The sequence below is a fragment of the Myotis lucifugus genome, unplaced genomic scaffold (genome assembly GCF_000147115.1).
Source record: "Myotis lucifugus unplaced genomic scaffold, Myoluc2.0 scaffold_200, whole genome shotgun sequence".
In the NCBI taxonomy this organism is placed as follows: domain Eukaryota; kingdom Metazoa; phylum Chordata; class Mammalia; order Chiroptera; family Vespertilionidae; genus Myotis; species Myotis lucifugus.
In genome coordinates this window covers 881,493-906,006 of record NW_005871248.1, presented here as the reverse complement: position 1 = coordinate 906,006, position 24,514 = coordinate 881,493, and positions in this window count along the sequence as shown.

Below are 24,514 nucleotides of genomic sequence, written 5' to 3'. Positions count from 1 at the left end.
AGACAAAGATGCTAATTGACCGTACCTTTGCTACACCCTAAGCCACGCCCACCAGCCAACCAGAGCGACTATATGCAAATTAACCCAACAAAGATGGCGGTTAATTTGCATACGCAGGCTTGGAGCAAAGACGGAAGACAACGTAGAAGGAAGCCAAGTGCTGCAGAAGGGAGCGAAGCTGCAGAGAAGCAAGTGAGGCGGCGGAGGCGGGAGGGAAGCAAGCGGGGTGGCGGAGGCAGGAGGGAAGCAAGCGGGGCGGTGGAGGCGGGAGCAAAGCCTGCCTCAGCGGGTTTCGCTCTCTTCTCTGCTTCGCTCCAGCTGCAGGAGGTCCTATTCTTGCAGAAATCTTCCTGCAGCGGGCCTCTAGTATACTAATAAAAGCATAATATGCTAATTAGACTGGGAGACCTTCCGGATGTCCTTTTGGACAAAGCCATGGTGGTGGGGCTGAAGCAGAGGTGGTTAGGGGCGATCAGGTCAGGAGGGGAGGGAAATTGGGGGCAAGCAGGCCAGCAGTGGGGGCCAGTTGGGGGCAATCAGGCCAGCAGGGGTTGGGGGGCAGTTGGGGGCGAGCAGGCCAGCAGGCAGAGTGGTTAGGGGCGATCAGGCAGGCAGGAAGGTGAGCAGTTAGGAGCTAGCTGTCCCAGATTGCGGTTTAAACCAGCAGTCGGACATCCCCTGAGGGGTCCCAGATTGGAAAGCGTGCAGGCCGGGCTGAGGGACACCACCCCCCACCCACCCCCCATGCATGAATGTCGTGCACCAGGCCACTAATATATATATATATATATATATATATATATATATATATATATATATATATAGTTACATATGCTAATCTAGGGAAGACAGACAGGGAATCTGCCCACCAATTGCACTAGTTCTCCCTTTCAGCAAAATTGAAAAATATGCTTTCCATATTTTCACTCAAATTGCTAATTAAGATGTTGGAAAGCATAGAGCTACTGGTATACTGATGCATGTGCTCCAAGAAGTATGTACAAGTATATTTATGGTCACAAGGTTGGCCACAGTAAAAGGTTATATGCACCTGTTAATCGATAGAGGACTGATACATTCATGTAATAGACTATGATGCAGTCATTGTTTAAAAGAAGTGAGGCAGCACTGGCCAGGTGATTCAGTTGGTTGGAGCATCATCCCATACATGTGCCCTGTGGATCCAATTCTGGGTCAGAGCACATACCTAGGTTTTGGGTTCAATCCACAGTCAGGGCGCACATGTAAGGCATTCAATCCACAGTCAGGGCGCACATGGAAGGCAACCAATTGATGTTTCTCTCTCTCTCAATTCAATAAAAACATATACTTGGATGAGGATTTTTAAAAAAAGAAGTGAGGCAGATCTATAGGCACTAATACAACCTGATTACCAAGATGTTAGATTGAAAATGAATTTCCCATAAAAAGGAACAAAATTTTACATTTGTGACAGCATGGATGGACCTGGAGGGTATTATGCTAATTAGCATAAGTCATTCAGAAAAAGACAAATACCTTGTGATTTCACTTACTAGTATATGTGGAATCTAAAGAATAATATAAATGAACAAGCAAACAGAAATAGTGTCTTAGATACAGAGAACAAACTAGACTGATAGTTGCCAGAGGGAAGAAGTGTTGGGGACTGGGTGAAAAAAGTAAAGGGATTGAAAAGTACAGATTGGTAGTTACAGAATAGACATGGGATTTAAAGTACAGCATTGGACTGGTAGTTACAGAATAGACATGGGATTTAAAGTACAGCATTGGAAATGTAGTCAATAATCCTATCTAATAATAGACAAAGATGGTGGCTAATTTGCATACTGCAGGCAGGGTGGGACAGCGCCATCCCGCCTGCCCCGCCGCCATCTGGGCCTGCTATTTGCCACCCGGGGTGGTGGGGCGAGACAGCGCCATCCCACCTGCCCTGCCGCCATCCAGGCCTGCTATCTGCAACCCGGAGCGGCAGGTGTCCCGTGTGCGACCCGACCCGGGGCGGCTAGGCGGGGCAGCAGTGATCCTCCAGCCCGCCCGGGCACCCCATGTGCAACCCGACCCGGGGCAGCTGGCCGGAGCAGCGAAGGCTTGAAGGAGGCTCCGGCTGGAGCAAAGGCCTGGATCCCGGGTGCCAGAGGAAAACCGGTGCCGGCAGCCAGGGGAAGGGAAGGCCTATTGCACGAATCTTTTCAAGAAACAGGCCTCTAGTGTTGTAATAACTATATATGGTGCTAGATGGCTACTGGAAATATCAGGGGGAACCCTTTGTAAAGTATATGGTTGTCTAACCACTAGGCTATACACCTAACACAAAAAAATACTGAATATAAACTGTAATTGAAGAAAAATAAAAATAAAAAATGGATTTCCCTTTTTATGTGGCTTATGAAATGCTGCCCTTTACAACAACATGGATGGACCTTGAGGGCATTATGCTAAGAGAAGTAAGTCAGACAGAAAAGCAAATACAGGATGATTTCACTTCTCTGTGGAATCTAAAAAAGTAGAACTCACAGAAACAGAGAGTAGAGTAATGGTTACCAGGGGCTGGGGGTGGGGGCAGAGGGAACAGGAAGGAGCTGGTCAAAGGGTACAAACTTCCAGTTACAAGATGAATAAGTTCTGGGGATCTAATGCACAGTGTGGTGACTGTAGCTAAGGATACTGCACTATATACTTTAAAGTTGCTAAGAAAGTCGACCTTACATGTTCTCATAATAAAGGTAATTATGTGAAGTGAAGGAGATGTTAACTCACCTTATGGTGGTGATCTTTTCACAATATATACATGTATCGAATCGTCATGTTCTATATCTTAAACTTACACCATGGTATATGTCAATTATATCTTAAAAAGCTGGGGTGAAAAATGGAAAGTACGTGACAGCATTTATTATGCTTTTGTGTGTGTTTTAAGAAGGAATTTCTAGATCAGCCTTACCCCTGCTTTTTCTTTTTGCTTTGATTTGGCTTTTGTGGTTGCAACAATATTTATTTAATGGGTTTGTTTAGGAATAATTGAACAACCAAACATTCATTAAACACCAAGCAGGTGCTAGAACCTTTAAATACACTATTTTCTTTCCTCCTCAGACATGGTGGTCACTATTCCTATTTCACAGCTGAAGAAATTGAGTCTCGGTGACTTGCCCAGGATCACACAACTCCTGGATTCTACCGGCTTTACCCTCTATCCCAGCCCCTCTTGTCAAGGGCAGAGTTGGCCCCTGCATTTCTCTGTCTCCTCCTGGTACACAGACCATGCCGAGGGCCACTGCTCTGGAGCACCAGGGACTTCAAGGTGATCTGGCTTCGAGGGGCCTGGTCAGCTCATCCTTCTCCCCTGCAGAGGTGTGGGATAACGAGGAATTGCCACAGCCTTGTCAGGGAGCTGGAGTCTGTCTGTCACCTGCCCAGGAAACAGAACCTTGCAGACATGCACATCTGCCTGCCCAGGTGAGACAACGGCCACCAGCCTTGAGCTGACATGCAGGAGACCTGGTGCTGGCGGTCCCACGAGCCCCCCAGCAGTTGGCTTTCCCCTCAGACTTCAGGGCTGCAGGGAGGAGACATACCTCATTCCATCGGGGCAGCCCCAGTATCAAGGCGAGCTCTGTTATGTCTAAGGCAGAAGGCCGAAATTAAGTTAATTTTATCATTTTAGGTGATTCGACTGTTTTAGTAAAAAGAGGGGACCTTGGGCTGGTGGCGTCACAGATAAGGAATGTGGACAGCGGCAGCAGATGGGTGACCTTGTTCTGCTTATTAACTCCTTTCCTTCCCCTCTGCCCCCACCCCCTCCCTTGATTTCATTTTCAAGTCCAAGGTTTTAACACCAGGAGGGGAAGGAATAATTAGCACAGCCAAGCCTTGGGAAAATGCTGCTTCAGGGCAATCCACATGTGCTCAGCCGATCGGCGACCTTCAAGCAGGGCCCGGCTGAACACTCTCCAGTGCCAAGCTAGGCATCACAGGAGGAAGAGTCCACCAGCCTGTCCTCCCACCCCCAGCCCCACCCCGCCCCCAGGGTCGGAGGATAAGGCCATCTGCAAGGCCAGGCCTGCTGTCTAGGCTAAGGCACTCCAGGCGGTATGAACCCAGGTGGCTCAGGAAGTGAGGGAGAGATGCTAATTCTCAGCCACGCTAATCCAATCCCATCCAACAAACATTTATTGAGTGTCTGTTGAGGACCAATTCTAAGCTAGGAACTGGGGATTGGAAGAGGAGTGAGAGCCATCTCCACCAGCCACTGAAAAACCGACCTGTGAATGTTTGGGTTGACAGAGCCAACGGGTGACCAGCTTAGGGACCAGAAGGAAATTATTAGAATAAACTAAGAGAAAGAAATGAACCCAAGAAGCCAAATTAGAGAGGCCACTTGGTCCTCAGAAACCCGAGGCCTGTCTGCTCAGATAACAGGGAAAGAGCTATACCAGGTGAGGATGTGGAGTCTTGGAGGGTCTAAGGAAGTTCTATATTATAAATATTATGTCCCTTTATCCCCTTGTGGACATCTATATTTCTCATCAGATAGGTCCTAATTTCTGGTTTGAAAACATGTTTTCCTGAGATAAATGTCATGTGACAGGTGTGTGTATTGTTAATATGCATGAAAGCATACTGTCTCTAACCAGCTCCATCTCTGACTTACACCGCAAGAAGATTATTCGCCACACACTTCCATTAATTCTAGCCATCGAATTGGAAACCTGCTGTGTGAAATGTTGAGAGTTCTCTACCCGACATTCTTAAAACATGAGACAACGTCATTGGCTTATATGTATGATGATTATGATGTACTCTACATATATTTTTCTAAAAAACAATTATATCCCACAGGTAAGTGATTTTTCAAGTTGTCATTGGGGGTAAATCCCTGCGAATTTTCAAATAAAGGCATTTCATGACTTTGGCATTATTGGTGTACAATCTGTTCCACACAAATGCCTGCACAAAAACTTTGTTTTAGCTATATTGTGCCTTCTAAAATAGAGTGAGTAAAATAGTGTGCTGAACATTACCTCGGTAACTCAGGGTGGTATTAATTATATAATAATTGCACTTCAACGTTGCACAATATGATGCCTCCACGTGCTATTAAAGGGCACCAAGTTGCTTTTCTTCACACTGACATTGAATTCATTATTTTTAAATTTTGCGCTTATGTTTTTTAAAATATATTTTCATTGATTTCAGAGAGGAAGGAAGAGGGAAAGAGAAATAGAAACATCAACGATGAGAGAGAAACATTGATCGGCTGCCTCCTACATGCCCCACACAGGGGATTGAGCTTGCAACCCCACCATGTGCCCTGACCAGTAATTGAACCGTGACCTCCTGGTTCATAGGTCAACACTCAAGCACTGAGCCACGCCCATAGGGCTGTATTTATGTTTTCTATAATTTTTTTGCCTCTTTCCCTCAGTGCTAGGCTGTAACTTTTAAAAATTGCTTTTAGAATTCTAATTTATAGCATCTACTTTCCTGCTGATATTAATAACAACAACAATTCTAATACTAATAGCTATTTAACTGGCAGTTACCATGCACCTGGCACTGTGCTAAGCACATCAGGAATATTTTTTTCACTTAGTCCTTATATGGTTATTATCCTCCATCTACAGATGAGGGCACAGAGGCTTAGAGAGAGGAATTAACGTGCCTCTCTTCACCCAGCTGGAGGCAAGAGGGGAAGTCCTGTGTCTGGATTCAGAGCTCATGCTGTTAACCGCTCTCCTGTACTGACTCCTGCTCTGGCCTGGCCTACCAGACAATCAAAATCAATTACAAATGTTTCTAAGCTAAGAGTTCCTAAGGTCCACGTGAGAATCTATGAAGCACTCCAATTTATAAAGTCCCTGAGCTTTTTTTTTTTAGTGTTTTTATTTATTTTAGAGAGAGAGAGAAACATCAATGATGAGAGAGAATCATTGATCAGCTGCCTCCTGCACATCCCCTACTGGGGATGGAGCCTGCAATCTGGGCATGTACCCCAATCAGGAATTGAACCTCAACCTCCTGGCTCACAGGTCAAAATTCAGCTCCCTGCTCCCACTAGCAGGCAAATCCCTGAGGTTTAGTGGATGTTTTCCTTTTCTGACTTCTTTGTTCTTATAGAACCCATAGTTCAAATAGCTAAGATTGCTTTAAAAAGGGAAACTGGTTAATTAGGGTGTTTTGTTTTTCTAGAATAATACCTTGCTTTTATATAGCATCTATCCTAGACTTCGTTCAGAAACATACATATCAAGCACCATATTTATCTTTATAATATCTCTGTGATACGTGCTTGTTAGTAGGCATTATTAGCACAGTTTACAATGTTTTAAATGAAGTTAGAGAAACCGAATGCCATGAGAATGCACATGGACGCTCGTGCTGACCCCAGCATTGCCTTACCCATTGTCCCGTCCCAAACTGTAGGACCACTTGGCCCTCAGAAGCCTAAGATCTGCTCAGATACCAGTAGACAAATATTTGCTCTCCTTTTCTATTTTTTTTTTCTTTCACTTTTTCCCATTGCTTCCACTTTGCCTGCTAACAACGTGTGAGGCCCTGTGACAGGTGCCAAAGGCCACTTTCTTCCCTTCCACTCCTTGAGCGTAGCTGCCGTAGAGTCAGAAGAGGGTGCAGACTTGGTGCATGAGGTGATTGTGTATCTTCCCCTTTTTAGCAAATGGCTAGTCCATTCTTCCAGTTTCTCAGGCCAAGCCCTTGAAGTTGTTCCTGACTCCTCTTTTTGTCTTATGAACCACATCCAATCCATCAGAAAATTCTGCCAATCCTACCCTTCAAAATATAGCCAGAATCAGATGCCTTCTACCACACCCATGGCCACCACGTGGTCCAAGCCACCATCACTCCCTACGTTACGGCAATGGCTTCCCAGATGGCTCCCTGCTCCCACTCACCCCCCACCTCCAGTGTATTCTCCAACAATAGCCTGAGTGGGTCTTTTAAAAGTTAAGTCAGACTATGTCACTCCTCTGCTCCAAACCTTCCCATGGAACCCAGTTCATGGAGAACAAAAGACCAAGGCCTTCTGGAGGCCTGCACCTCCCTCACCCTCAGGTTTTTGGGGGTTTTCTGTTTTTAATATCAAGCTTTTGATATTAAAATGAACACTGGGAAACTGTAAAGAGCTGCCAGACGTCCTCAGAGGCCTTGGCAGTGCTTGGCTTTCCTTAGACACCCAGCAAGGAGGTCAGCCTGGCCCCCTCCCGGGCCTTGGAGGGCTTGATCCTTCGCAGGTGTGCTCACCCAGCCAGGGCCCGCCCCTCCCCTGCAGGCCACAGCAAACATTGGTGGCAACAGTAAGGACACACTTTTTCTTTTTCTATTTGCTGTAGGTGGCAGAATGCCCAGGGTCAGCCCAGCACTGGCATTTTGGGGAGAAATTATAGACTGAAGAGACACCTAGAGAAAAAAAGGAGCATGGAAATCCCTATGAGCTTTAACAGTTATCCTTTGAAGCAGGCTGAAAACAGGTGAGGTTAATAGCAGGGCTTGAGGGCTAGTCAGGCAGAAAAAAAGCCAAATCAGAAAAAAAGAGCCAGGCATCTGGCTGGTGGCTCCTTCAGGGGCAGCCCTCCACCAGGGGTCAATATCTGGGTGCCCAGGAAGCTTTCTGCCTGGCAATGCCAAGTTCCTTCTCCTGCCTCGACAGTTCTCAGTGTCCAGGGTCAGGAAGGGGTTGGGCGGCCAGCAGACCAGGTGTTCTCCAGTTTTGTAAATTGGCCACATCACGCAGCACCTGGCACACAGTAGCTGTTCCACGTGCGCCTGCCTGTGGAAGGGGGGAGTTAAAGCCGGCCCCATTTCCTGCCTCCCTAATCTAACCCCCTTCTCTTTTGATTAGGAGCCCTGGGGACACACTCCCTCTGTGTTCTCAAAGCCCATTCCTCTGCCTATGCAAACGACCACTTCCCCTTCTTGCCTTCCTGTCCTTTTGGAGGGACAAAGGGGCCTTGCTCCCAGAAACACTGTTTCCTGGAGTCAGGAGAATTCCTGGAATGGGCAGGGACCTCGGCCGAAAAAGAGAAAGGAGAACTCTAGGTGAAGGCAGAGGAGAGCAGGAGCAGATCAAAGAGAGCCTGGACAGGGTCAGGAGTAGGGAGTGCTGGCAGGGAGACAAATGAGTCTCCCCGAGGGGTCAGCCGAGGGACAGGCGTGCCTACACTCAGATGCACAGTGACAGCGCAGGAGCACCATTGGTCATTGCAAAGAGACAATAGATGGAAAAGATAAGGGAAGGTGTAAATTAATGGAGAAAAGGAGCCCAGAGATAAGGGTGTCTCCCTGTAATTAAAAACGTACAGCCTTCCATCTCCAAGGTTGCTGGTGTCCCAGACTGTCCTGTGTCTGAGCTGGTGGGGGGGAGCTAAGGCGCACAGGGGCAGAAATCGGGCCGGTTAATGATTAGCTCCCAGCTGAAGGTTTAGAAGCTGACTCATCTTCATCCCAATCCCTGGCAGGAGGAGGGCATGAGCCAAAGTTGCAGGAGATGAGGTGAGTGACCCGCCCAACTCAAAGAGAGCCAGTCAGGCTTTGACAAGGATCCTCACTTTGAGGCCAGTCAGGGTAGCTCCTTCCCATGTTCAGGCTTTTGTTGTTGTTTGGTTATTGGTGATGTTAATGGTGGTGATTGTTCTTCACCAATACTGATTGTATTTGAACTTGATCTTACTAGTTCCACAACCAAAAAGGGTGCTTGATGGCAGTTTCTAGCAAGATTCATCTGCTGACAGTCAGAGCTAATTAGAAAGAAGAACGGGAAAGACAATAGATCCTAGAGTTGGGCTGGCTGGGGTCATGTCCTGCCTTGTCCACCTGCTACCTGTGTGACTTACGACATGATACTTGATCTTTCACAGGGTTAGGGTTAGAGTTAGGGTTAGGGTTAGGGTTAGGGTTCCTAACTCTATGCTTGGACATGTGGTTTGCTTTGGCCAATGGAACATAATATAAGCAGAGGCTTGAAAGGTGCTTGTGCATTGAGACTTGCTCCTTTTGGAACATAGTAACATATGGATAAGCCCAGGATAGCCTGCTGGAAGTGCATGACTCAGTCTGCAACTAGCACTAACCATGTGACATGTGAGTGAGGCTATCTTAGACAATCTAGCTCTAGCCAAGTTGATGAGTCAGAGTGGGGGAGATCAGCAGAACAGCCCTTTTGGGCTCAGCAAAAAATTGCTGATGCACAGAATTGTGAGTAAATACAATTAGGGTCGTTTTATGTCAATAAATTTGGCTGGTTGGTTATGCCACAACAGTTAACTGATACAAGTGGGATGATCCGACTATCACAGGAACCTAACAACATTTCTTTGGAGCCCCATCTTTTCTCTTAGACGATTCCTCATACAAACAGCTATATGTGACTTCCTCAGCAATTTTGTAGCAGCTTCAAACTCTCTTAACTGGTTTCAAACTATCCTCCTTCATGCAAGAGTAGGCCTTTGCAGCCCGGCTTCGTCCGGAATGTCGTCTGGACGGTCGTTCTGCTGTTCAGCCATTCAGTCGATTTGCATATTATAATATATATATATATATATATATATATATATATATATATATATTCAATAAGGAATTTGTTATGTGCAATTGCAGGAGCTAGTTAGCTAGTTATGTAGTCTCTGTAGGACTATTGTCTTCACATCTGTTGTTGGAGCTTGAAGTTGACAGGAAGATGGATGTAAAGTGGGGAAAACAAGGACAAGTAGGAACGCACAAGTATATGCTAGAACCCATGAGAATGAACTGAAACATGGGTCAGTCCTCACTGTCTCTGATGTTGGTGTCCTGCAGGAGAAACCATGCCCTCACCATGCAGCTAAATACAGGATTCAGAGTTGGCCAAGAAAATTTTTTTCAACGCTGAAAAAGGAACTAAGGTTGCTGCCCTGTGCCAACAAGGACAACTAGATAAGCAACAACATACTGAATTACAAAATAGCATCTACTCTCCAAAGCTCACATAGTAGTCTCTTTGGAGGCCTACTCTAACTGGAACAGGCAGGAAAGGGAATTCTGGGAAATTTAGTTCAGCCTACCCAAGTTGACACATGACAAAGCTGCCACCCAATCATAAAGGTTCTCACTGGAAAATGTCTCCCTACTCCCCTACTTTCTCAATTTTCCTCCCCTGAACAATCAGGTATTAGCGTCAGTTTCTTGTGTTTTCTTTTTAAATATTCTGTGCACACATAAGTATACATAAAAATCTAGTACTTGGTGTATTTTACACAGATCACATATTAAACCCATTCATTAATATCTTGCTTTTTGTGTAACTAAACATTATATCTTGGAAGTGTTTTCATATCAATATAGAAATATTTGCTTTTTTTTCTTTAGCAACTGCATAATATTTTATTATGTGGATTCACCGTGATCTGTTTAACTAGACCCTTATCAATGAACATCTAGGTTTTTTCCTAAATAATCTAAAAAAGAATAGCCTTGTGCATTCATAAGGGTCCTTATAATTAATGCTCATCAACCTGGTATGGTATCAACCAAAACAGGCCGGAATGAGAGACTAATGATTCCAATCAGGGCACATGGACTGCAGTTGCAATGAAATTCGTTTCAGATACTCAGTCCACTTTAGTGTCTATCATCTGTAAATTCATTTTACACCTTCTGTGCATTCGTGCCTTTTTCCATCTCTGTCCTTGGTCATGGGCTGCATCTGAGACTGTTTGCTGTGTGAAATCCTGGTAAAGTAATTTAACCAGTAATTTAATCTTTATGGGTTCACCATCTAAAACATTCATCAATAAAAAATTTCCTAATGATATAGATATAATTATCAAACACAAAGCAACGTAAAAATCTATTGGCATATAAAACAGTGGTTGACAAAGCTGAAAAATAATTTATGGTTCTTCCATCTTTATGTTACATTTTGTAAAGCAGACCTTACAACTATCAGATGGAAGACAAGCTGTTTGAGCAAAGAAATGCGAGACCCACAAAGAAAGACAGATTGGCCAGTTTCTCTTCCTAAGAATATTTTCATTGATTTTTTCCATTATTGAGTGTTGTCTTAAAGACCCTTTCACCCTTCATCCCCAAGGGTTTTATAAATATCACATTTGCTTCATTCATATTTTAAAGATCTGGCATTCTCGGGAGAGGAAATATTTTTTAAGAGTCATTGTTTTTAAAATATAAGCATAGAATGTCTTGACTCATAGCACAATGGTGGGGATAAAAAGACACGTACACAAAAAAAGAAAACACAGAGTTACTCATAACAGTACATTCCAAAGCAGTTTGTTGTGTTTGCCTAAGAAAATCCCTCACAGAGCAGTGAGCGACTTGATGAGGGTGACCTCACTGACCTAGAGCATTCACCTGACCTCCTTGAGCCTTTTCTGATCCTCCAGGTTCCTTCTGTCTCCAATAGCCTGTGGCTCGAAAAGGTTCAGATCCAGAGAGTCAAGAATTTGAGCCGAAAAGGAGAGACGTCTCAAGAAATAGTATGACGTCCCTTTTGGCCAGAACAAAATATAGAAGCATGAAAATAGGGAGAACTGGGGTGGAGTTGGGTTAGAGAGACCCTGAAGTGCCAGATTTGTGAGACAAGAATATAGTTACTCCACACACGCACAGTCCCCAAAGAGTGGCTCAGTAAGAAAATGCCTCATTAGGGACCTTGGGAAGGAGCTAATATTAACACCCATTTTATAAATGATACACTCAAATCTGGATAAGGAATATTAGAATTAGTACTTGAGAGTGGCTGATTTCCAGGTCTGTGCTTTAGTGAGCTAGTGAGCTGGGCTACTTACAGAGCTCAAAAGATTTACAAACACATTAGGAAGGCTCAGCAGAGCCAAAAGCCAGTGGTGCTGCCCAGTCCCAGGCTCTGACTCCTTCACAGGAAGGCCAAAGCAAAACTGAACCATTGGCCCCTGGCCACGTATTGAATCAACTAGAATGACAATGCTTCATGAGCAGGATCCAAACAAGCTCCCTTCGGGGCCTACCCACCAGCTCTTAATTAATAGGCTCTTGGCCCACAAGTAAGAGTAAAAATGTTTGCAAAAGGAAAAGAGTGATCACAATAGGGGAGAGGGATAACAAAGAACGCAGAGGGAAAATTATGATGGGAAGATGGATCCAGGTCTAAAGTTAGCTGGCTGGGCAATAACTCATACCTTTATTTATTTGTTCAAGTCAGATGTGGACAACTACATAAATTTGATTCCTAGTTTCAAAATTCAGTCTACACAACAGAATATGAGAAAACAACAGTGCTGATAGGGTTCAAAAATACAGACAAATCTCTGTCAAGTAATGTTTTGTGAGTGCCAGCCTGCCACACTGCTATGCAGGGACTGGGAGAGTTCACACAGAGGCTGGGGGGCCACCAAATAGATTGAGAAGTAAGAAGTCATGTTACAACAAGATGGTTTCTGAGCTCCTGGAACACTAAGATTTCTAATGCCCAGGACTTGTAGAAAATCTTTCCTCTTCTCACTTTTAGAAGATGCATGCCCACAGATCAGAGAGGACTTGGAGTTAGTGTCTAACAGATTAGAAGAGAGGAGAAGACAAGAGACTAATTTAGAATAATAAGGAACAAGACTTCAGAAAGTTTGGAATTCATTTGTGGTTTTTTTGTTTTGTTTAATTTTTTTTATTGATTTCAGAGAGGAAGAGGGGGGGAGAGAGAGAGAGAGAGAGAGAGAGAGAGAGAGAAACATCAATAATGAGAGGGAATCATCGATCAGCTGCTTCCTGCACGCCTCCTACTGGGGATCGAGCCCGCAACCCAGGCATGTGCCCTTGATCAGAATTGAACCTGGGACCCTTCAGTCCACAGGCCGACGCTCTATCCACTGAGCCAAACCAGCTAGGGCAGAATCCATTTGTTTTTACATTTGATATGTTTTCCTGTTGCCCATCTTTAACATAAATTGTAGCTAACCTCCAGCCCAAGAATACCCTTGTGTACCAGAGAAATTTTATAAGAAATGTTAGTCTTCAGAGACAGCAGGACAGCCTTCCGTCAACAATTGGTTGCTGATCTTAAAATGTGTAAAGTTGGCTTTTTGGAACCTATAACACCTCTTGTAATAGGAACTGTTACAAATGGAGATTGGGTTCCTGCACTAGCTCATAAGTCCTGTTTAATAAAGTTTCTAAATATTGTGTGTGCATTTGCAATGAAAAATATATAATATTGGAAATGACTTTTTGGCAAATGATGGGTTATACTTGAAGTGAAATTACAGAGGCTACCCTGGGAAATTAACTTGTGAAAGTGTTTTCAGGGCAAAAGGTGTTCTGAATTCCATCTTAGAACTTGAAACTTGGGAGAAAGTTTCACACACAGACACACACCATGTGCTGTAGCAGAACATGCCCTCTCAGGGAATACTTCTTGTTCTGGGGAACTCCAGTGGGAGAGGAACCCTGGTAGTTCTCATGTATATGATGTTTCCAAGTCAGGGAATTTTAATTTGGAATAAAAGCCTATTTAATTTCTTAAAGGTTAAAAGAAAATTTCATTCAAATTCATAACTTTCCTTCATTTCCCCCTAAATTTTACATCATTGCCGTAGCATTCAGGCCGACCCATTAGGAAGGAGGCGGGAACCATGCTCCTTGGAGAGCAGGGTCCTACTTCCAGTTCAGTTGTGTGACTTTGGACGGGCACCCCCACTCGGCTGCCTTCATTTACTCAAATTAAGAATGAGGACAGTAACATCTGTGTCGTCCTCACAGGGTTGTGCTAAGCACCAAGTGAAATAATACTACTACCTTCTTTTTGTGTACTACTTTGACTTTCTTAATGTGCTCACACGTTTTATTCTCTTGCCAACTCTGGAGGAAAACTAACTCTTTGGACTTCAACATCCTTGATGAGGCCAAACAGACGAAAATATGTGAGTTGGAAGGTGCTTGGCACCTCACACAGCCTACTACCACCACACCTCTGCCTGCTCCCACCCCTTGTTGCCCTAACACCAGCTGGTACCAGGAAAAACTCGATTTTGTCTTTGTTCTTCATTCCTAGTGAAAGTTCGCAAAGGAGCCCAAAGTTCTGATTGTGGAGAGAATTAAGCAGGGCATTATCCTCACTCCAACACTTTTACAGATAAGTTTTCCTCCATCTCCAGGATGTTCAATTGGTTTCTGTCCAGTCAAAGAGCCCCTCTCCCTTCACCCAGGGACAATATGCAGGGCTGCCCTAATGCCCGTGCTTCGGTAATCGCTTGCCTGCCTTTCTGTGTGGCCAACTCTACCCCTCGATGGGGACACGCCAACCACACAAAGGAGCCGTGACTCAAACAGCGGTCATTGAGACCAACCTCAACAGTGCGGCCACTTAGTTAATCATAAATCATCTTTATTCTCTCCTACTCTTTAAGACCAGAGTTCGCCCTTCCCACAGCAAGTCCACGTCCTCTCTTTGAGTAATGGGTTTGAAAACCCCAACTCAAACACAAGCCTGCCCCGGGCACAGACTTATCAGGCAGCGTGGAGGGGACGGTGGAAGGGGCAGAGCCAGAGAACAATGGCACCCTGGCTGGAGGGGCGGCTTATCGGGCTGCCATCGGAACAGGGCCGGCTCCTGTTTTCCTTTCTGTTGAGTGCGAGCTGGTTCCAGTGTACAGTACCAGGCGGTGTAAAAGGCCGCTGTTGGGCCCCTCTGTTTGTGAGGGCTGTTGACGCAAGGTGGAGTCCAGGCGATGCAGGCTGATCCCCGCCCTCTTTTTTCTGATAGCCTCAAATGAGAGAAACTCTAAGGCGGGACCCTTCGCCCAGAACGTGGGAGTGGCATCTTTTGGGAGATGGAGGCTTTGTGCATCCTGGGAAGAGCTGTACTTGCCCCTGTCAGGTCACTGGAGAGAGCACCTTATGAAGAAAAGGTGTTTTAGTGCAGCATCACAGACCTCTGGTACCAAGGAGAAAAGGAAGGAAGGACTTAAGAATTGCTACAGAACTTGAGGCCTGTGACTCACACTCCAACCAAACTCTCATCTTGTCATGAGACCTGACAGCCTAACTCCCAACCTAGACTTTATCTTTCAGGCTAGAATATGCCTTGAAATATCCCCAGTTTCCTACAGTAATTCACATGACCTGAGGATTTGGGAATGATCCCACAGGAAGCTGCTTGGATTTTTCTGCTGATAGTCCCTCTGGAAGGAATAATCCAGGACAATTAATGATGCCGTAAAGCCCACCCCACTTGATTCAGGGCCTTTTGACATATATTTTAGTGACTACCCTCATTTCTCGCCTACACTTCTGTTTCCTACCTCAGTTCTCCATGTTCTGTTCAGTTGTGTACTTGTAGGCTACTTGAAATTCTTATTGAAAAGGGGTGAGCCATGGTCAAAAAATAAAAGACTTGAGAAAGGAGATGTATGTGCCCTGCCGGATGAGATTTCAGACAAGTCTATCTCTCTCCCTCCCCCTTCCTCTCTGAAATCAATAAAAACATAATTTTAAAAAAGAACAAAATATTCTTTCCTTTTGGTGACAACATACATGCTATTTGTTTTCTGGCCTGATTCTATGATATATTTTAATACATTTTTATTGATTTCAGAGAGAAAGGGAGAGGGAGAGAGAGATAGAAATATCAATGGTAAGAGAGAAGCACTGAGTGACTGCCTCCTGCATGCCCCACAGTGAGGATCGAGCCCACAGCCTCCTGGTTCCTAGGTGGACGCTCAACCACTGAGCCACACCACCTGGGCAATAGTAGTAGTATTGATAATGATTTTCTCCTCTCTACCTTCTGTGAGTCATTAGCTGCGATAAAAGTATGTTATTATTTAATTGGGATCAGGCCTGTGCTAGGTACTTTCCATGTGTTACCTCATTGAGTCCTCAGAACAACTTCTGAACTCAGGTACTTCTATTTTCCCAATTCATAGCCGAGAAAGAAAGGTTTAGTGAGAAAAGATTTAACTAGATCATACTGTAAGTGGCAGATATGAGAAGTCCTAAAACTAGCTGGGTTTCAGGAACCAAAAGGATTCGGACAACAATAATCCTTAAAATTTTCTTCCAGCTTCAACATCTATTACTCTAAACTGATCATAATTTTGCTTTATTACCATCTGCTGTGTATGGGAATATATTATATTGGATCAAATCTAATGTATAAAGCTGTTGTGGCTTTAAAAAAAGATTTTGCTCTAGTAAATTCTAAGTATATAGACTCATTTTTGTCTGTAGTTGTTCCCAAAGCTTTCAAAGAACTCTTCCTCCATCTCAGGTACCCTACCCGTTCTCATACCCTTCCCACCTTTCCAACTTCTCCCTTCTGCCAACAACCCACAATTTCCCCCTCTTCCCTCCATCATACTCACTCCCAGACCCGCCTTGCATTCCTTCTGCCACCAAGTCCTAATGGCTATCTCTGAACATTATCAAGACCCAGTTCCAACCAGTAACACCTCTCTGAGTCCAAAGTCACTTCAAACCGGCTGAAGAGAACTCCACAATGCAAGCTGCCGCTCTTATCCTCCCACCTAGATCCATGCATCCTCCCCCTTATCTGAGGGGAGACATTCCAAGACCCCCAGTGGGTGCCTGAAACCATGGATAGTATCAAATCTTATATATACTATGTTTTCTCCTATTCGTACATACCTATTACAAAGTCTAATTAAGAAATCAAGCATAGTAAGAGATTAAGAACAGTAACTAATAATAAAATAGAACAATTAAACCATATACTGTAATAAATGTTCACCCGGCCAGTGTGGCTTGGTGGTTGAGCATCAACCTATGAACCAGGAGGTCAAGGTTCAATTCCTGGTCAGGGCACATGCCAGGGTTGTGGGCTTGATCCCCAGTGCGGGGTGTGCGGGAGGCAGCCGATCAATAATTCTCTTTCATCATTGATGTTTCTATCTCTCTCCCTCTCCCTTCCTCTCTGAAGCCAATCAATATATAGTTTAAAAATAAATAAATTTTTTTAAAATCTTATATTCTCTCTCTCTCTCTCTCTCTCTCTCTCTCTCTCTCTCTCTCTCTCAATATCTAATTGTACTGTATATACAGTGTGCATACTCTGGGCAAAGGAGTGATTCACATCCCAGCTGGGATGGAGGACAGGGTGATATTTTAGCATGTTACTCAGAAAGGCATGCAATTTAAAACTTATGAATTGTGTATTTCTGGAATGTTCCATTTAATATTTTTAGACCTCCATTGACCACAGGTCATTGAAAACAAAGAAAGTGAAACTGCAGATAAGGATGATTATTGTGTTCCTTAGGAATATTTGAGGACAGAGATTCTAAACTGTAAACATGGATGCAAATTATCTGGGAATCTTGTTAAATGCAGATCCTATTAAATGCAGATTCTGATTCCTGACTCTGGGGTGGGACCTGAGATTCTGCATTTCTATAAGCTCCCTGGGGATGCTGCTGGTCCCTGACCACACACTTTATCTCAATCAGCCTCCGCATCCCTTCCAGGAAGGGATATTGTTTACAACTTACCGATGAGAAATGGGCAAAGAGAGGTTAAGAGAGGACCCAAGACCCCAGATCAAGTGAGTAACAGGAGGGATCTGAAATTAGCCATATCTTTCTGACTCCATACAACAAAAAAGAAAAAAGAGTATGTATGTGTGTGTGTGTGTTTTTTGTGTGTGTGTGTGTGTGTGTGTGTGTGTAATGATATTAAAGATAGTTATTGTCCATCTCATTTCAATAACATGAACACTCACAAATGACAGGAGAAAACTTTCAGTCCTGCACATTGTCAGCACTTAATAAACATTAAATCTGTAGGTGTGAGTAGGAATGTATGAGGACCTGTTACATGGGAGGCCTGTTCCTTTCATTATGAGTGGGCCACATGGAGGCCTTTCCAGAAGTTTCTCCTTGGAGCTCCACACTTTACTTATGTTACTGATTAAACTTATTGACTCTAACACCTTTTTTTCCTCTAGCAACGCAGTCCCATAGGGAACCTCACAAAGTCAGGCATTTCATAATTAATTTGATTAAGAAAGTAATAGTGCGAATAATAGGAATCATGAATGGTGAGTCACTGCCATCTCACAGAGTAGGAACAGGATGTTACGTCAGCAAAAAAGGGGACAGAGCCTTTGCTTCCCCCAGGGGAAAACCTCTGCAGCAGCCATAGCCAGTCTGGTGCTAGATGCCTTTTAGGGGCCCTGTAATCTAGTCCGAATATGTGTATCAGTTGGGAGGGAGGAACAAGAAGATACAAATTAAACAGAAAACACAGAGAATAAAGCAGCAAATACCCAAGATTTCAATGGGCAGCACTCCTGTGAGTGGAGACTAGAGACCACGAAAGCCCGAAGGAGCAGCTCTTAGGAGCAAGCAGGATTCAGCTGGACTTGAAGGAAGAAAGGGATTTGGGGGGAACAGCATTCCAGACAAAGGCCCAGGGACAAGGAAGTGACCCAGATATTCTCAGGCAGGAGAGGAGAGGAAGGAGGGATCCCTGCCAGGAAACAGCGCAGAGAAATGGGAGTGGGGGGGACCCTGCAAGGAGGGGAGAGACTTAGGAGAGTCAACAACAGGCTAATAAGGGGTAGACGGGGCATCTAAAGTCAGGAAAGGTGGCTTGAAGCCCGGGCTTCACCATTTACTAGGTACAAAATGGGAAGAATCACACCTGTTTGAGCCTTAAGTACCATCATCTGTAACTTGGGCATAACAATTGTTTCTCATAGTATTCTTTCTGAAGGCCCTAGTTTACGTTGTTAAGGCCCTAGTTGATAATAATAATAATAATAATAATAATAATAATAATAATAAATAAAAGAACTAGGTGAAGGGGATGGCACAGAGGAAGGGTGGGGTGATGGGAGGCTCTGACACGTAGGTCATTTTCAATTTGGCGACTCACGTCCTGGTCCAAGAACTGGTTGTCCCAGTCAGTATCGGTCAGCTGCCCCTGCCTGGCACTAGAGGGGAAGGAACCAAGTCCAACCAGACCTGCCCACTCCCTGCCCAGCCTTTTGGAGGGTCCAGAGAGGAACCAGGACAGGCCAAGCAAGCAGCACTGCAGGCAGGATACTTGTCTTTGTGGGTCCTGAGGCTGAGGTCCATGAAGGGCAGTTTGTCTTTTTGCTAATAGATTAGGTGAACAAATAGCACAAGGCCTCTCAGAACAATGGGCCTAAGAAAGGGCCGGGCCAGAAAGGACATGAGTCTGGGGTTCCTGCTCCTAAAGCACAGGGACCAAAGGCCGCCGGGGTGGAAGGTCTGTGGCCGGGCTGGGAGTGACCTGGCAGCTCAGGCCTGCTCCTTTGCTCCCGGCTCCAGGTTCAGAGGACTGTATGCCCTCAATGACTCATTATTCACTAAGAAGTCCGATTCTATTTAGAAAACAAACATTTCCTGCACATCCATCCAAGTGGGACACATTTGCATAATGACTCTGCTTATCACCACAACAACCCTTTTACTTAGGGGTTTTTAATCCCCATTTTACAAATGAAGACATTATCCTTCAGAGAATTGACTCCTAGTTCCAGGATTCAACCACCAATTTCCCTCGTGCCCATCCCACCATTCTCACAAGATACCGCAATCAGAGCTCTTGCTTCCCTTTTTCATAGCCCTAAACAAAGTTTCGGAACTTGTCCTAACATGTCCCTCTAACTGAGTCTGCCCGTCATGACGTACCTACCATTACTTCTTTAGACTGTCCCCTCTGCTAGTCCCGAGGAGAAATAGTATTACCATTGCCGATTTTACCAATAAAAATGGCTTTTATTTGTGAGTGTATGGTGAGTGCCCAGCACAGGAGTTTATATATACAGTTGACCCTTGAACAGTGTATATAACTCTGGACTCCCCCAAAACGTAATTTATACAACAGAATAACTTAAATGGTAGATTACCACATATTTTGTATGTGAAAAGTATTACAACCCTGCCTGGTTTGGCTCAAAGGCAGCTGAGGACCAAACGGTCGGTTGTGGGTTCAATTCCTGGTCAAGAGCACACACCTGGGTTGCAGATTCCATCCCTGTGAGCAGGAGGCAACCATTGAGGTGTCTCTCTCACATCTATGTTTCTCTCTCTCTCTCCTCGCTCCCTTCCACTCTTTCTAAAAATCAATGCAAAAATATACTCAGGTGAGGATTTTTTTTTAAAAAAAGGCATTACATACTGTATTCTTACAACAAAGTAAGCTAGAGAAAAGAAAATGTTCTTAAGAAAATCATAAGAAAGAGAAAATACATTTACAGTATTGTTCATATTTATTGAAAAAAATCCACATGTAAGTGGATCCTCAAAGTTCAAACGCATGTTGTTTAAGGATCAACTGTATGCAATCTTACTTAATTTTATAATTATATGTAAATTATATATGAGGATACTGAAACACAGGAAGATAAATCCATTTGCCCAAGCTCACACAGGGAGTAAATAGTAAAGCTGGGGTTTAAACCCATGAACTTTGAGTCCAGAGCATGCAATTTCAAGCATAGGACTTACACATCACACTCCAACCTGTTTTCCCTATTTTAGAAATGCTCAGAAATGACAGAAGAATGACAGTTTGGAAATAATCAAAACACGGGGGAAATGTGACAAATAAACTTGTCCCAGGGTCTTTCTGTGGCAAATGGCATCACCATCTACCCAGTTGTTGCAGCCGATACCTGAGTCATCTTGATTCAGTATATTTTCATGTACTGATGATTATGAGACAGGCAGAGTCTTATTTAAACTAAACCATAATTATTCTATGCAACAGAATTTGAATCCAGTACAATGGTGATTCTTTTTCATGAGCTGTAGACATTAATCTATATTCGGTCTTTAGCCATAGAACACATTATTACACATCATGCTAAATCTAATTCTCTGCCCACAAACTCTGCCCCTCCTCCGAACAAGTGAACTATCCAGCCTAAAATAAATAGCAACTTTTATGACTAGCCATATTGTTTTCACTCCTAAACAAACCTTCAGGAAAGAACGCCCATTACCAATGTATTTGTCAATTGTAAATTGCCATCATTAAAACAAACACAATTTAAACCTTTCAAGTGCTTGGAGTTTAGAATTTGAGGAGCTGGGAAGGGGGTTGGAGGAGGAGGTAGCATCTTTAAAAAGAGTAGGGAAGGAACATCCATCTAATCTAAGAAAAATATCCTAACCTTTAAAGGATCCATGTACACCTTAGAGAGAGAACAGGAGAATGCAAAATAGGTGAACTAAAATATATATATATACATATATATACGCATTATATGTATTATAATGTATATACATATACATTATATGTATTATAATGTGTATGTATATGTGTGTGTGTGTGTATGTGTGTGTGTGTGTGTGTGTGTATATATATATATATATATATATATATATATATATATATATATAATTCGTGCAAGAGCTGGCCTTCCTTCCCCCAGCTGTCGGCACCGGCTTCCCTCTGGCCACCAGCCCTGGCTTCATCCAGAAGGTCATCCGGAAGGACGTCCGGTCTAATTAGCATATTATGCTTTTATTTTTTTATTTTTTTCTAAAATTTATCCGTTTGTCATTTCAAGGGGAAATGAAATAGAAACCCTGGCTCACCCATCACCAGCTGAGATCCCTAGCATGGCCAGAGGGAGGTGCACTCCCAGTATCTATGTGATCTCCATGGCATGGGTTGAAGCCAGCAGTGTCCACCCAACAGCAGCTCATGTCCTCTTATGGCCCCAAGACTCTCCCTCCACATCCTCTATGAACTGTACAGATTGATAAAAAGAACCTGTCTGGCTCTCCAGCACTCTACGGCCAGCCTTGCAGTGTTTACTTTTATCCATAATGTGAATATGCCCTTGACTTAGCAGAGACTTCCATTTTAAAGTGTTTGGAGCCAGGCAGCCTTTCAGTGTCAAAGACCTGACGTGCTCAAAGAAGCTACCAGCTTTCTCTGAAACAAGCGTGGTCACGGTCTGATTTTGAAAAGCTCTTCGGCTCATAGCGTAAGAAGCCCTCAGAGCCTATGAGAATGGAGTTGCCAAATGGAATATAAAAACAGTGACTGTTCTGTGCTGTCCTTGACATCACTGTTTGCTCTGTGGTTCACTGTGCTCATGAAATGACACCCGTCACCCAGAGCAGCAAAAGTAGCCAACTCTAAAGCCTGCACAAAATTGAGCTGCTCAGGAAGTATATAAAGCCCTTTTCTCTGAGAGCAATGTTTTAAGTAGTCATCAAAATACTCATGAATTTTTTAAACTTTGCAAAGCTTTTTTCACATGACAGAGATGGTCATGTTAACATCGAGAGAGTAGTATACCCTGTAAATTGTGGCTCCATTAAACTTATTACAAAATAGTTGACTATAACTTTATTTTAAGGACGTATAAGGGGCAATCTCAAGCACCATAGGTATCTTAAAATAAATATGACAAGCACCCTCTCTACAATCACAAGATCAGTAGGTTTTACGGATATTAGCATTTCTATCCTTTCCTTAATGCTTGTTTATTTAGCTGAAGGCCTATTTGGGTCGTTTCATTAGCATTTCAAAAGAGGATTGTTTGTTTTTTGGGTTGCACATTGATGAAGCCCACATTTTCATTATTTTGGGTGGGGGTAGTCTGAGTACGAATAGTGGAAAGAGGAAGAATCTTGAAAACAGAGGAGGATCTTAATTCAAATTGAGATTTGATGATTTCGTTTTTTGTGGTCTGGGCAAGTTAATTCCACCCCTCTGAGCCACCGTCTATTTTTCTACAAATCGCAGGTTTGTATTGGCAATAAAATAAAATACCGTACATTGGGGCCTTTGCGAATTCTTCCTTGTGGTAAGCATCCCTAATTAGTAGTCACTCCTGGTTTTGGAGTCTCCCCATCACGTGAGGCCTGTCAACTCAGGGCGGCACCGGCCAGGCCCAGCATTGCCGAGATTCCTCCTACTATTCCCAAATTCTCCTCATTTTTAAACACTCTCTGTCCTTTCCCCCAGGTCAAAGGAAAGGGGATGATCTCTACAATAAAAAACAGACTTATTTTTTCCATCAACCTGTTGAATATTTCCTAATTACCCCTCTGTGTCCTAAGGAATTTCTCACCCAGCATTCCTACCTTTCCTTGCTGAAACCTGGACTGGTCATTACTACTATTTTTGTGGGATTTTTAAAAAACAAACAAGTATCTCTGTGTTTTTGCTGTCCTTGAATTGTTATGTATGGTTAAAAAGAGAGCGTTGATGTTAAGTTACACGGTCCTTGTATCCTATCGACCCTTAAGTCTAGCTTTGATATTTTATAGACTCCAGGGCCCGACCTATTGGCCAGTCCTGATGAGCCCACAGTCAAGCCTGAAGGGCCGACCTTCCCACTGGTTTGCAATCAGGAAGCTGACAACCTCCCAGCCAGCCACCCGTCAAAGTTCCTGCTGGTGACTCTCTCCCCCAGCAAGCTGTCTCCCTTCCCCCACTTTCCCAAACATCTTGGACATCTCAAATAATCCCAATTACACTCAGGTTGTTTAAACAAACAGCAGCACAATTCCCCAGCCCTGAGCCCCAGCTGAGCGATTCCCTTGGGCCCATTCTCACCATCACCACCACCCCACTCCCCACCCCAAGCCACTTGCAGGCAAGAGCAGCCCCAGCAGAGACAATGGCTCTGCGTTCACAGTGGGCAGTTTTCCGTGTCTAAATGTTTGCAGACACTTGGTAAAGTGTCCCAGGCCAAGTTTCCAAAGGACAATACCTCCACGCTGCGTTTGTTTAAGCAGGCAATCCCAGATAAGAGGGTGGCTGCCTCCCTCCTTCAAAAGCCAAGAATGCAAGACGGGCTGGAGGCAATGCTGTGGGAGACTGGGGCAAATTCCACTGGAACCGGAATACCTGAGTCCCTCTCTCCACTCCTACCCTCCCTTCAAAGACTGGATTTACCCTCTGGAAAATCTGAAATCAGGGAATTGGTGGGGTTTTTTAAGAATTTCTGAAATAAGATAATGGAGCAGGAAAAGGTTCAGTTTTCAATTCTGTAGCTGGATTGGAGACAAGACCATGGGCCCTGCAGAAGGACTGACTACACCTTCCCCATGGGGCAGCCCACATCTTGTGAAATCCCAGTCAGCATCCAGCACCTTACATTTGCTGTTGGCATGTTAAAAAGAAAAAGAACCCATTTTTCCGACCTCTGGGTCTCTTCAGGCCATTTCTGCAAGGGCTGCCACCAAACCTGTATGGATCAACAGTTTGATGGGCACCATCCACAATTCATTTATTCACCCAACAAATATTTATAGGTTATCTACTTAGACCACACCCATAATAGTACAGGGACTGGGAACCATGTTGAAGTCAAGTCTCTCGCATATGATAGAAAATGATAAGTATCTTAAGTGGAGCAAAGACACTGGGAGTTCAAAGAAATGACTTCCGGTGGGTGGAGGAAAGCTGATTAGAGAAAGCATCTCAGAGGAACTATTTGAGTCAGTCCTTGAACAGCTGCCATCAGCAGAAATGGGAACAAGCTCTGAAGTCAGGCTATGGATGGGATCTTCCC